The sequence below is a fragment of the Triturus cristatus genome, chromosome 8, assembly GCF_964204655.1.
Source record: "Triturus cristatus chromosome 8, aTriCri1.1, whole genome shotgun sequence".
Lineage (NCBI taxonomy): Eukaryota > Metazoa > Chordata > Amphibia > Caudata > Salamandridae > Triturus > Triturus cristatus.
In genome coordinates this window covers 1111024299-1111039776 of record NC_140591.1, presented here as the reverse complement: position 1 = coordinate 1111039776, position 15478 = coordinate 1111024299, and positions in this window count along the sequence as shown.

Sequence of the window (15478 nt, the reverse complement as noted above, 5' to 3'; positions counted from 1 at the left end):
GCGCACAGAAGATTAAAAAATAAAGGTGAAACAAATCAGTATTCTAATGCGCTCCGGCTAAATTCACTGCTTTAAATTTAGGATTTGAATGGAATGTTACTAAAAAAAAAAATTGGCACGGAACGCTGACTCAATATTGCTTGTTTTTTCTGGACATAAATACTTGTCTGTAGTGCAGACAGGTTCAATCTGATGAGATATTGCAATTGGCGCTCCCAGGTTACAACTCACAAAATAGAGTGCGGACTACGGTGTGGCTGGCATGCTTCCGCCGCGTTCGAAATATATTCCATAACCGTTTTCAGTTCCCAATTCACTCATTAATGACCCTGATTCTTTGGTAAGAACGCTCCATACATAAAGAAAATATATTATTATGCGAGGAAACAAGCGGTATATTTTTCTATAAGCCTCTTGAGGTCGCTGTTTGACCACAAAGCTTTACCGTATTCTGACACCGGGCACTGGTACGCGAAAGGGAGTACAGATGGAAGAAAGCAAGCATGCCAGTCGAGGCTGAGTAACTCTGGTGCATCCAGCCAGCGGAGGAAATGCGGTGCTCTCTTGCAGCTGCGTAACAATGTAAAATTCTTACAGTTTTGGTCAGGGATGCGACCACTCTGCCTCTGAAAAACACAGTATGCAAGATCACAATCTCTCCTCTGAAAGTCATATCCCTGCAACCTAATAGCACTTAACCTCCTCTGGCTCACATATTAATCCCACCAACCACGTGTCCCAGACCTCCCACACGCCCGCCCGCCTCCTGCCCACACTAATGCACAAATGACCCATATAACATTAATCTACAGCAAAGAAACATGGAATGGATTGTTTGAGTGCACATTACTAATCCCAATAGCCACTGCACTAGCCACTAACCCTGGAAGCAGCGTGCTGCTAGGCGTAAAGCGCTACAACTACTCGTCAGGGATAGTAAGCGCTATATAATTACAATCATAAATCACAAATGCAGCAGATGACCAATCCAAATTGGGCTACAAGGGTTTCAGCCCCCGCCTCATGTGTGTCTTAGCCTGGGCTACTGCAGTTTCTAGGACACACACTATTCTTTAGTTGATATGTCCTCCTGGGCTACACTTGAGATGAGGCCTCAATCACAACCTCCTACCGACACATTTGCAGGTGATCCAGAGGTTGGAGGGCATGAAAAGGCATGGGGACTGGGATCCTGAGTGCAATTGGGCCAGGGCCAGACAGTGACATAAAAAGAACGCACAAATCTGCAACTATTTGTTTTGCTTTCCTTTCACCTTCATTCAAGCGCCAAATAAATGCAATTAAAATACAAACGAAATAAATAGAAAATATAACACAAATATTGTAAATGTAAAATAAATGCAAGTTAAAGTAAATAGGAGAATTGCATTTTACCATGAAAAAAGCTTGATTGTTTAACACAATCACTACAGATGTTTGTGTGTATGTGACCAGTCACAGGACTGAATCCTAGTTGGTGCACTAGCCCTAGGGAATAGCAACTTGTGTACTCATAGCGTTACAACGGTCACAGCCTGGAAATCAAAGAGCTCATAACATGCAAGTAATTATTCTAAAATTGAATTACATACATTAGAAGATAGGTTGGCTAAAAATGTGCAAGCATATTTAGGGACTGATTTAGAGATTGCAATGCAGAGTTTTTTATATAGCGCGAACTTGACCCGAATCCAATCAGGTATCAGAGCGCTTTACATAGCACCAGTTACGTTACATTAGGACACACATTCAATCTTTTGGTTAGGCACGGGGAGATTAAGTGATTTGCCCAGAATCACAGGATGTTCAGCGTCATTACCGAGACTCGAACCCAGTTCCCCAGGTCCGAGTGGTGAGGCACGGGGAGATTAAGTGATTTGCCCAGAATCACAGGATGTTCAGCGTCATTACCGAGACTCGAACCCAGTTCCCCAGGTCCGAGGTTGAGCGCCCTAGCCGTTAGGGTACTCTGTCACAAACAAGATGGATACACCATCTGTCCTATTACAAATGTATTAAAATATAATGCACTTGTAATAAGACAGTACCCATTAGGCAAACTATAAATGTCCTACTAAGAAAGGCTCAATGAAGGGAAGGGCTAAAGGAGGTGATATTCCATCTCTTTTGTTGCTTGTTCTATTTGGAATGTAATCCATCTTTCCATGTGCAAAATAGAGAACCATTCTATGTTTAGGAATGCTCCAAAAAGTCTCTATTTTATTGATTACACTTAGGGTGTTTGTTGCACTTTAAAAATAACAACGCAACTCGAATCTTGTCTCTATATGTCTTCAATGTATTTAGAGGGTGCCCTTAGCCACTAAAGGCTGGGCTGATGGCAATTTTAGAAGAAACTGAACAGAAATGAAGGGTTGTGGCTCTTGTCCTTTGGTGATGGAGCCTTGTCTGCCGCATGACCTGTGGATATACTGAAAGATTGGTCAGCTATTTGAAGCCTGAAAATATATTTTTTGTCTAACCTCTGCAGTCCACAGCAAGTTCCTCCATGATCAGTTCTTCAGAATGTATTGTAAGACAGATGTAGAATTTGCTTGAACATATGTGTAGTGTTTTTTTTCCCCGGGGATGGTGTCTATGCAAAGCAGTAGACCCGCAATCCTCTTGTCTAAGCATTGCATCACTGTGTCCTGCCTCTTCACACTAGTGTAGTGTAGACTGACAGCACAAAATGCATGTGACACCGTATTCTGTTGTAAAACTAAGTTGGCACAGCCAAAAGCAGCATAGTTCTGATATTTTATATAATATGTTCCCAATGCAAAACCATTACAGAATGAAAACACTACTTTGTACACTACTTTTTCCAGTATTACAATGACAAACTAGTAACCATGTTGTCTGCCTGGTGCCTCTCTTGTGCCCCATTTATGGTTGTCCCTTTCCCTAAACAGGCCATGGTAATTGCTTTAAATATCCATTTAGGAACAAACATTATAGAGAATATGATCATTCTCAAAGGATTGCCCCAGCAGGATTTAAAAAAAAGCATAGGTATTTTAGTAGACTTGACACTTCCGGGGCTGGGAGCTTCAGAACTGTATTAATAGCATGATTGTTGGTATTCTTACATATGGTATTAGCAGGCACTATTTCTGTTTGAGTGACAACTTTGAAGGACATTGCCCATTAGCCACACATTGTATGTGTTTTTAAGCTTGAAGGAACACTACTATACAAAGAACAATTGATGGACGGAATGCTGAACAATGTCAAACATTCACCCCAGTACAGAGTTCTGGGCCTAAAACCATAGTTCTTTTTGGTCAACATGCCATTCCAGTTTAAAGCCAGCCATATGCAAATCAATCTCAACCTTGCTCCCCATGGGAACAGTCCAGCCCGAACTTCCAGGCCAGGTCCTCCCTGGTCTGGAAACAAGCATCCTGGGACTGGTTTTGGGGTATCACCCTCAGGCTAGCTAGGCTGATGAGGGTGTTACCCCGAAACCAGTCCCAGGATGCTGGTTTCCGGTCCAGGGAGGATCTGGCCTGGCAGTTTGGGCTGGACTGCTCCCATGAGGAGCAGGGTCAAGATTGAATTGCATATGGCTGGGTCCAAACTGGGGTGGCGTGGTGAGCAAAAAAACATGGATTAAACCCAGATCTTTGTGACTGGGGGTGAGTGCTTGCATTGTTCAGCATTCCGTCCATCATTTGTTCTTTTTGCTTTTGTCGCCCTAAGAGGGAAGGGTATGCGTAGAAGTGGCTCCAATGCTCACTGTGCCACCGGATTCAACCTATCCTGGCTGATGAGGGGTGTTACCCCAAAACCGGTCCCAGGATGCTTGTTTCTGGTGCAGGGAGGACATGGCCTGGCCGTTCGGGCTGGACTGTTCCCGTAAGGAGCAGGGTCTGGACTGATTTGCATATGGCTGGGTCCAAACTGGGATGACTTGAAAAGCAAAAGCACAATGGATTAAACCTAGATCTTTGTGACTGATAGTGAGTGTTTGTATTGTTCAGCATTCCATTCATCATTTGTTCTTTTTGCTTTTGTTACTCTAAGTGGGAAGAGATGCCCAGGCGTGGGTCCCGTGCTCATTGTGCCACCGGGTTCAAGCTATCCTGGCTGATGAGGACTGTTGCCCCGAAACCGTGCCCAGGAGGCTTGTATCCAGCCCAGGGAGGACCTGATCTGGCAGATTGGGCTGGACTGTTCCCATGAGTCACAGGGTCAAGACTGTTTTGCATGTGGCTGGGTCCAAACTGGGGTGATGCAGTGAGCAATAAAACCAATGGACTAAACCCAGATCTTTGTGACTGGGGGTGAATGTTTGAAGTTCAGCATTCCGTCCATCATGTCTTCTTTTAATTTTCTAAAAGTGGCATTTTCAGACCCGCAGTTTAAAAAACAACTTCGGTAAAAGATGTGTTTTTAAATTGTGAGTCCAGAGACAGCAAACTCCAATTTGATATCTGCTCCCAACTGGAAGATACACTTGTGAAGTTTTACAATACTCAGAAAAGTTAAAATCGGTTCTCCGAAATCTATACCGACCCATGCAAAAAATCTAGACCAAAACATCAAAAAATATCACTCTTAGATAGAGGACGTGGTCAATCAATTAGTCCCTGAAAAAAAATCAACAAATCATAGATTGACCCCTACCGGACCCTGGTATTCAGATAAGCTCAAAATGCAAAAACAACTGTGTCATAAAGGAATATATAATCATGATTTTTCAAGAAAAATCATCCTTTTATACCCCAAAATCCAATACTGATACAGATTCAATAATAGAGCTTTTCAAAACGGTTAAGTTGTTCTCAAACATCTCTGAGAACAAAAACTCCAATGTCAGCCATCCTTTTGTAACACATTGGCCTCCTTTTTTTAATTCAAAGTTGAAGATGCATATTCAATCTTTACAGCGAAGCATATAGTGACTCCTAGCCTATCTGATAATATCTCCACACCCATGGGCTCGGAACCGTTAATCTGTTTTTCCCCGTTAACTACTGATCAGGTACTCCAACTTATCAAATCTTCTAAATCCGGGTCCCCTGAGGATCCTTGTCCTCCAAAAATTCTTCAACTAGCACTTGAAATTATTTCAGATCATCTTACACACATCTTCAATTATATGCTTAATATATAGGTACTTTCCAAAGGTCTAGAAAAGAGCTTCCATCCTGCCTCTAATTTTAGAAAACATTCTCCCACTTACTTACCCAAGTAACTATTGGCCTATATCTCAGCTGCCACTTCCAGCATAAATCATAGACAAGGCTGTAAACCAACAGTTGACTGTCTTTATTGATTGAAATTGCCTTCTAGATGGTACGCAATTTGGCTTTAGAAGCCAACACAGCACAGAGGCAGCACTCCTTGTTGCATCTGAGAACATAAGAGCCTCTTTAAATAGAGGAGAACATGCTGCTCTAATACAGTTAGACCTCTCAGCAGCATTTTACACAGTTAATCACAACATTTTGATTGACAGCCTCCGTTCACTGGGAATCAGAGGAACAGCCCTTGCCCTCTTAACATCCTTCCTGTCACAACAAAAGTAATGAGCAGCAATGGATGATTATGTATTTAATTTCTTCGCTCTTCCATGTGGTGCCCCACAAGGGACATTACTTCTACTCTTTTTAATCTATACTTTACACCACTGACCAAACTCATAAAGTCACTTCGGTTCTCAGTTATTTCTTATGGTGACGACAATCAAATTGTGGTCTCGGTTTCAGACAGCCCAGACCACATGGCATCAACTTCCATAACCACATGAAAAATATTGAGGACTGGATAAACAAAAACTGTTTGAAACTTAATTCAGGAAAAGACGGAAATTCTCCTTTTTGGAAATAACACATCCTTTTGCCCCCCCCAGCTGGTGGCCCCAGGGCATGGGTGCTTAACCAAAACCAGTTGAAAAAGTAAGGAACATTGGCCTCATCTTCGACAAAAAGCTGATGTTCAACAGCCAGGTCAATCAAATTGCATTTTCTGTCTTTTACATCCTAAAAATAATCAGGAAAATTCTCCCCTTCATTCCCATTAATTTTCATAAATCAGTTAGTACAGCATTAGTCCTGTCTAAACAAGACTACTGCAACGCTCTGTATATCAGTATGCAACTTAACCTTCTGAAAAACCTACAAACACCACAAAATGCTGCAGCTTGGCTCGTGTTTGGACTACCCAAACATCAATCAGCATCTTCTGCACTTCGGAAGCCACACTGACTACCCATTAAGAAAAACATAGCCTTGAAGGTGTTGTGCATTGCCTTTAAAGCACTACACAACATTGGACCTGACTATCCAATTAAACAAGCATTTGGATTGCATCTCGCATTCACGCAAGTTTGAGCTATTGGCATTGTAAATTACAATGCCTTTTATTTATGTTTTGGATTTTAAAACATAAATAAAAAGCATTGTCATTACAATACTAATAGCTTAAACTCTCGCAAATGCGAGACCTATTGCATTGCAATAAAGGGCCTTCTCGACCACTTATTTGATTGTAAATATCAGAGGAAGGGACCGGTCTGCAACATCTTCAAAGTAGTGATAAATAGTGCAGTTAAAAAGATGTGTAAGTGTTGTAAATAACACAGATACAAAGTGTGAATTGAGAGTTACATGTGATCCGAGCTATAAACACTAAGAAAGCACTCAAACACCTTTCGCTCTGTGATTACGCTGTCGCGGCTCAGGAGGAAGAGCGGGAAGGGGGGGAACTATTTCCTGCCCTCTCTGTGATTTGAGTGTGCAGTGTGGCATTGCATAATGTAATTCCTATCTTTGGCCTAATAAAAAACACTCCAGCTGCAGTAGGGTCCTAGTTGCACCTCCTGGTGCAGGGCGGGCTGTGCGTTATGGCAGGCATAGAGGAAGGGAGGGATGGTCTAAGCTGCAGATCCGGCCTCGTACAATGCCCCTGCTATTACTAGTGAGCGAGAGGTGCTGAGGTGGTGGTATTGGTATTGGTGGTGCTGGTAATGGTAATGGTGGTGGTACTGGTGGTGGTGGTATTGGTATTAGTGCTATTGGTGGTGGTGGTGGTATTGGTGGTGCTGGTACTGGTGATAATGGTGGTGGTAGGGGTATTGGTGATGATGGCATTGGTGGTATTGGTGGTGGGGGTAATGGTGGAGGTGGTGGTATTGGCATTGGTGATGGTATTGGTGGTGGTGGTGGTACTGGTATTGGTGGTGGCGGTATTGGTGGTGGTATTGGAGGTGGTGCTATTGGTATTGGTGGTGGTATTGGAGGTGGTGGTACTGGTATTGGTGGTGGTGGTATTGGTATTGGTGGTGGTGGTATTGGTGGTCGTATCGGTGGTGGTGTTGGTGGTGGTATTGGTGGTGGTGTTGGTGGTATTGGTGGTGGTGGTATTGGTGGTGGTGTCGGTGGTGGTACTGGTGGTGCTGGTGGTATTGGTGGTGGTATTGGTGGTGGTCGTGTTGGTGGTGGTATTGGTAGTGACGATATTGGTGGTAGTGGTGGTATTAGTGCTGGTGGTATAGGTCATAGTGGTGGTATTGGTGATTGTGGAATTGATGGTGCTGGTATTGGTGGTGGGATTGGTGGAGGTGGTGGTACTGGTGGTGGTGGTATTGGTGGTGGTGGTACTGGTATTGGTGGTGGTGGTATTGGTGGTGGTGGTGGTATTGCTTGTGGGGTATTGGTGGTGGTATCGGTAGTGGTGTTGGTGGTATTGGTGGTGGTATTGATGGTGGTGGTATTGGTGGTGGTGGTATTGGTGGTGGTGGTGGTGTTGGTAGTATTGGTGGGGGTGTTGGTGGTGGTAAAGGTGGTATTGGTGGTAGTGGTGGTGGTATTGGTGCTGGTGGTATTGGTGGTGGTTGTGGTATTGGTGGTGGTATTGGTCGTAGTGGTGGTATTGGTGATGGTGGAATTGGTGATGCTGGTATTGGTGGTGGTGGTATTGGTGGTGGTGGTATTGGTGTTACTGGTATTAGTGGTGGTGGTACTGGTGGTGGTGGTACTGGTATTGGTGGTGGTGGTATTGGTGGTGTTTGTGGTGGTATTAGTGGTGGTGGTGGTATTGTTGTTGGTGATATTGGTGGTGGTGGTATTGGTGGTGGTATTGATGGTGATGGTGGTATTGGTGGTGGTGGTATTGGTGTTGGTGGTGGTAGTAGTGGTGGTATTGGTGGTGGTGGAATTGGTACTTGAGGTGGTATTGGTATTGGTGGTGGTGGTACTGGTATTGGTGGTGGTGGTATTGGTATTAGTGGTGGTGCCATTGGTATTGGTGGTGGTGGTATTGGTGGTGGTGGTGGTATTGGTGGTGGTGGTATTGGTGGTGGTGGTGGTATTGGTGGTGGTGTTGGTGGTGGGGTATTGGTGGTGGTAGTATCGGTGGTGGTGGTATTGGTGTTGGTGTTTGTGGTATTGGTAGTGGTGGTATTAGTGGTGTTGGTGGTGGTATTGCTGTTGGTATTGATGGTGGTGGCGGTATTGGTGGCGGTATTGGTGGTGGTGGTATTAGTGGTGGTATATTAGTGGTGGTATTGGTGGTGGTATTTGTGGTGATATTATTGGTGGTAGTGGTGGTATTGTTGGTGGTGGTATTGGTGGTAGTATTGGAGATGGTGGTGGTGGTATTGCTGGTGCTGGTATTGGTGGTGGTGGTATTGGTGGTAGTATTGGTGGTGGTGGTATTGGTGGTGGTACTGGTATTGGTGGTGGTTGTACTGGTATTGGTGGTGGTGGAGGCAGTATTGGTATTGGTGGTGGTTGTTTTGCTGGTGGTGGTACTGGTATTGGTGGTGGTTGTACTGGTATTGGTGGTGGTGGTATTGTTGGTGGCAGTATTGGCAGTGGTGGTGGCATTGGTGGTGGTACTAGTATTGGTGGTATTGGTGGTGGTGGTATTGGTGGTATTAGTGGTGGTGGTGGTTTTGTCGGTGGTATTGGTAGTGGTGGTGGTATTTGTGGTGGTATTGGTGGTGATGGTAGTATTGGTGGTGGTATTGGTGGTGGCAGTGGTGGTATTAGTGGTAGTGGTGGTACTGGTGGTGGTGGTATTGGTGGTGGTATTTGTGGTGGTATTGGTGGTGATGGTAGTATTGGTGGTGGTATTGGTGGTGGCGGTGGTGGTATTAGTGGTGGTGGTGGTACTGGTGGTGGTGATATTGGTGGTGGTATTGGTTGTGGTATTGGTGGTATTGGTGGTGGTGGTATTGGTGGTATTTGTTGTGGTATTGGTGGTAGTAGTGGTATTGGTGGTGATATTGGTGGTGGTGGTGGTATTGTGGTGTTGGTATTGTTGGTGGTATTGGTGGTGGTGGTATTGGTGTTGGTGGTGTTATTGGTGGTGGTATTGGTGGTAGTGGAGGTGGTGGTATTGATGGTGGTGGTGGTACCAGTGGTGGCGGTATTGGTGGTGGTATTGGTGGTGATGATATTGGTGGCAGTGGTGGTATTGGTGGTGGTGGTAGTATTGGTGGTGGTGTTATTGGTGGTGGTGGTGGCATTGTTGGTGGTGGTATTGGTGGAGGTGGTATTGGTGGTGGTATTGGTGGAGGTGGTATTGGTGGTGGTACTGGTAGTGGCGTTATTGGTGGTGGTACTGGTGTTGGTGGTATTGGTGGTGGCAGTATTGGTGGTGGTGATATTGGTGGTGGTGCTATTGGTGGTGGTGGTATTGGCGGTGGTATTGGTGTTAGTGGTGGTGGTATTAATGGTGGTTGTATTTGCTGTGGTATTGGTGGTATTAGTGGTGGTGGCGGTAATAGTGGTGGTGGTATTGGTGGTGAAAATAAAAATAGCAGCACACACATGGGTGCATATATATTCACATAATACATGGCATAATGGGGGGGGGGGCACCTCCGCTGCAGTCACACATTTATCAAGGGGTTGGGGTGGCCAGCAGTACTGACGTCTCCCCGTCCGCCGTGAAGGACCACACCGACCCCTTGACAAATGTGTGACTGTGGGTGGATTCTGTCCCTCAATCATAACATGAAGCTTGAAAATATCCTGTCTTGGGTTTTAAAATCAGATCCGGTAAGCCTTACATGAGATGTACGGCTGGATCCTACCCAGAGCCAAGTGCAGTGTGACTGTGGTTGCACAGAGCTTAATTTGGATTTTAAAACATAAATAAAAAGCATTGTCATTACAATACTAATAGCTTAAACTCTCGCAAATGCGAGACCTATTGCATTGCAATAAAGGGCCTTCTCGACCACTTATTTGATTATAAATATCAGAGGAAGGGACCGGTCTGCAACATCTTCAAAGTAGTGATAAATAGTGCAGTTAAAAAGATGTGTAAGTGTTGTAAATAACACAGACACAAAGTGTGAATTGAGAGTTACATGTGATCCGAGCTATAAACACTAAGAAAGCACTCAAACACCTTTCGCTCTGTGATTACGCTGTCGCGGCTCAGGAGGAAGAGCGGGAAGGGGGGGAACTATTTCCTGCCCTCTCCGTGATTTGAGTGTGCAGTGTGGCATTGCATAATGTAATTCCTATCTTTGGCCTAATAAAAAACACTCCAGCTGCAGTAGGGTCCTAGTTGCACCTCCTGGTGCAGGGCGGGCTGTGCGTTATGGCAGGCATAGAGGAAGGGAGGGATGGTCTAAGCTGCAGATCCGGCCTCGTACAATGCCCCTGCTATTACTAGTGAGCGAGAGGTGCTGAGGTGGTGGTATTGGTATTGGTGGTGCTGGTAATGGTAATGGTGGTGGTACTGGTGGTGGTGGTATTGGTATTAGTGCTATTGGTGGTGGTGGTGGTATTGGTGGTGCTGGTACTGGTGATGATGGTGGTGGTAGGGGTATTGGTGATGATGGCATTGGTGGTATTGGTGGTGGGGGTAATGGTGGAGGTGGTGGTATTGGCATTGGTGATGGTATTGGTGGTGGTGGTACTGGTATTGGTGGTGGCGGTATTGGAGGTGGTGCTATTGGTATTGGTGGTGGTATTGGAGGTGGTGGTACTGGTATTGGTGGTGGTGGTATTGGTATTGGTGGTGGTGGTATTGATGGTCGTATCGGTGGTGGTGTTGGTGGTGGTATTGGTGGTGGTGTTGGTGGTATTGGTGGTGGTGGTATTGGTGGTGGTGTCGGTGGTGGTACTGGTGGTGCTGGTGGTATTGGTGGTGGTATTGGTGGTGGTCGTGTTGGTGGTGGTATTGGTAGTGACGATATTGGTGGTAGTGGTGGTATTAGTGCTGGTGGTATAGGTCATAGTGGTGGTATTGGTGATTGTGGAATTGATGGTGCTGGTATTGGTGGTGGGATTGGTGGAGGTGGTGGTACTGGTGGTGGTGGTATTGGTGGTGGTGGTACTGGTATTGGTGGTGGTGGTATTGGTGGTGGTGGTGGTATTGCTTGTGGGGTATTGGTGGTGGTATTGGTAGTGGTGTTGGTGGTATTGGTGGTGGTATTGATGGTGGTGGTATTGGTGGTGGTGGTATTGGTGGTGGTGGTGGTGTTGGTAGTATTGGTGGGGGTGTTGGTGGTGGTAAAGGTGGTATTGGTGGTAGTGGTGGTGGTATTGGTGCTGGTGGTATTGGTGGTGGTTGTGGTATTGGTGGTGGTATTGGTCGTAGTGGTGGTATTGGTGATGGTGGAATTGGTGATGCTGGTATTGGTGGTGGTGGAATTGGTGGTGGTGGTATTGGTGGTGGTGGTATTGGTGTTACTGGTATTAGTGGTGGTGGTACTGGTATTGGTGGTGGTGGTAGTGGTGGTGGTGGTACTGGTATTGGTGGTGGTGGTATTGGTGGTGTTTGTGGTGGTATTAGTGGTGGTGGTGGTATTGTTGTTGGTGATATTGGTGGTGGTGGTATTGGTGGTGGTATTGATGGTGATGGTGGTATTGGTGGTGGTGGTATTGGTGTTGGTGGTGGTAGTAGTGGTGGTATTGGTGGTGGTGGAATTGGTACTTGAGGTGGTATTGGTATTGGTGGTGGTGGTACTGGTATTGGTGGTGGTGGTATTGGTATTAGTGGTGGTGCCATTGGTATTGGTGGTGGTGGTATTGGTGGTGGTGGTGGTATTGGTGGTGGTGGTATTGGTGGTGGTGGTGGTATTGGTGGTGGTGTTGGTGGTGGGGTATTGGTGGTGGTAGTATCGGTGGTGGTGGTATTGGTGGTGGTGTTGGTGGTATTGGTAGTGGTGGTATTAGTGGTGTTGGTGGTGGTATTGCTGTTGGTATTGATGGTGGTGGTGGTATTGGTGGCGGTATTGGTGGTGGTGGTATTAGTGGTGGTATATTAGTGGTGGTATTGGTGGTGGTATTTGTGGTGATATTATTGGTGGTAGTGGTGGTATTGTTGGTGGTGGTATTGGTGGTAGTATTGGAGATGGTGGTGGTGGTATTGCTGGTGCTGGTATTGGTGGTGGTGGTATTGGTGGTAGTATTGGTGGTGGTGGTATTGGTGGTGGTACTGGTATTGGTGGTGGTTGTACTGGTATTGGTGGTGGTGGAGGCAGTATTGGTATTGGTGGTGGTTGTTTTGCTGGTGGTGGTACTGGTATTGGTGGTGGTTGTACTGGTATTGGTGGTGGTGGTATTGTTGGTGGCAGTATTGGCAGTGGTGGTGGCATTGGTGGTGGTACTAGTATTGGTGGTATTGGTGGTGGTGGTATTGGTGGTATTAGTGGTGGTGGTGGTTTTGTCGGTGGTATTGGTAGTGGTGGTGGTATTGGTGGTGGTATTTGTGGTGGTATTGGTGGTGATGGTAGTATTGGTGGTGGTATTGGTGGTGGCAGTGGTGGTATTAGTGGTAGTGGTGGTACTGGTGGTGGTGGTATTGGTGGTGGTATTTGTGGTGGTATTGGTGGTGATGGTAGTATTGGTGGTGGTATTGGTGGTGGCGGTGGTGGTATTAGTGGTGGTGGTGGTACTGGTGGTGGTGATATTGGTGGTGGTATTGGTTGTGGTATTGGTGGTATTGGTGGTGGTGGTATTGGTGGTATTTGTTGTGGTATTGGTGGTAGTAGTGGTATTGGTGGTGATATTGGTGGTGGTGGTGGTATTGTGGTGTTGGTATTGTTGGTGGTATTGGTGGTGGTGGTATTGGTGGTGGTGTTGGTGGTGTTATTGGTGGTGGTATTGGTGGTAGTGGAGGTGGTGGTATTGATGGTGGTGGTGGTACCAGTGGTGGCGGTATTGGTGGTGGTATTGGTGGTGATGATATTGGTGGCAGTGGTGGTATTGGTGGTGGTGGTAGTATTGGTGGTGGTGTTATTGGTGGTGGTGGTGGCATTGTTGGTGGTGGTATTGGTGGAGGTGGTATTGGTGGTGGTATTGGTGGAGGTGGTATTGGTGGTGGTACTGGTAGTGGCGTTATTGGTGGTGGTACTGGTGTTGGTGGTATTGGTGGTGGCAGTATTGGTGGTGGTGATATTTGTGGTGGTGGTATTGGTGGTGGTGGTATTGGCGGTGGTATTGGTGTTAGTGGTGGTGGTATTAATGGTGGTTGTATTTGCTGTGGTATTGGTGGTATTAGTGGTGGTGGCGGTAATAGTGGTGGTGGTATTGGTGGTGGTGGTATTGTTGGTGGTATTGGTGGTGGTGGTATTGGTGGTGCTGGTGGTATTGGTGGTGGTTTTCGTGGTATTAGTGATGGTGGTTTTACTGGTGGTGGTATTGGTATTGGAGGTGGCATTGGAGGTGGTGGTATTGGTGGTGGTGGTATTGGTGGTATTTGTATTGGTGGTATTGGTGGTGGTGGTATTGGTGGTGGTGATATTGGTGGTAGTATTGGTGGTGGTATTGGTGGTTGTGGTATTGGTGGTGGTGGTGGTATTGGTGGTGGTAGTATTGGTGGTGGTGGTGGTATTGGGGGTAGTGTTGTTAATTAAAACAGGCTTTTGAAAACAACCCGTCAGGTGGCTTTACTACAGATGACATGTTACACAGATGTGCTGTTGTCATCTTCAGCCCATTAGCGCAGGATTATGTGATACCTGGAATTCACATGCATTAATTTGCTAATCATTTCTAAATCCATTTTACTTGGTGGGGGGGTTGAAACAGACATGAGATAATGCCGGGTTAAAGTGATTGAAAGCAGGTGCCTGTTTCACAGGGGCGGCCGTGCTGCTTAAATAAAACAAACACAAGCGGCTTCAGCTGAAGCACGGCATGTCCGGCCTGCAGTGGAACTCAATAAAGTAAATAGTGCTTACAGACTAAATAACAGGTCCCGTGTAACAACCGAAGTAAAGGGGCCAGTAGCCATAGAAGGTTACTAATGAAGACCAGGCCATACTAAGGAGGGACTAACAAGCCTATTAACAAATCCGAAGGCAGCATTTCCAGAAGACAATGACACAAGCCAATGAAAAATATGGGAGGAGAATGGGCGCAGCTTCTCTCCCATACTCTACTACAGCAGTCGCGCAGAGCGAGCAGCCCAGTCGTGCTGCCGCTAGGCCAAACCTAAAAATTATATTTCTACATCTGCACAAGACCACTAAGCTCTATGGCTGAAAAAAATGTTGTAGTCCTCAAATTTTGAAAAACTCTTTGGAGAGGGAAAAGTTTTAGTGGTTGGCACAGCTAAGCTGTAGAACTCTCTTCCTCACAAACTGAAGGAATTTACCAATATTTTACACTTTAGGAAAGCTCTTAAAACATGGCTTTTTAGTCAATAATCCAGCTCTGCTCTGTTCTGTTATTTTCTCATCCGCATTCGATGCTAGCCCTAAACTGTCCTTCTTAAGGCAGCGCCAAGACACACTCAGGTACACGAGCGCTTTATAAAAATAAATAATTTGATGCTAGACCCAAAGAGCAGATATAGCACCACCTTCTCCACCCAAGGGGGGCTGAGAAAATAACAGAAATTCAACTGTGCGATATCATCAGTAGCTGAGGTCTTCCAGAGCGCCATCAGTAAGACCTTCTTTGGGCTGGAAGGTGTACTAAATATCAGCGATGATATTCTTGACCACTCAGGGGAATATTGTCACTGACTCAGGGCAAGACTGGCAGAGCAGGGACGTACACTATACAGCACTATCACAAATGGGGCTTGAACAGGAACTCTCCACTACAACGCAACTTTTGTGTGCTAGATATCTTCTGACAGTTTCTCCTGAAGGGATCCAAAAATATATTAGAGAGGGTGCCTCACCACCAACTTATCCAGAGATGCTTCATCCTTGGTGACCCCCCCTGCACTGGAGTGGGTGGATACCACTCCAGCAACTCAACCTCTGGGGGAGTTGTTAGATATTCTTTATCTGGATTAAAGCAGAGATCCAGGTTGAAAGTGAAAATATCTCTGGTTATACCAGGAATTACCTTTATTAATGGTTACCCTTGATATGATTGAAAAGATTGGTTAGGAAGTCTATTGGATGAAAAACAATGATTCATCTATCCACTCACTATGGGTGACATGTTTTGACCGATAACTAATCCGTTGAGGGTCAACAGTTTTCTTTAGCGTCTTAACACTCCCTGCATTTTGCATACACTCCATGCATGTAAGGCTCTCATAC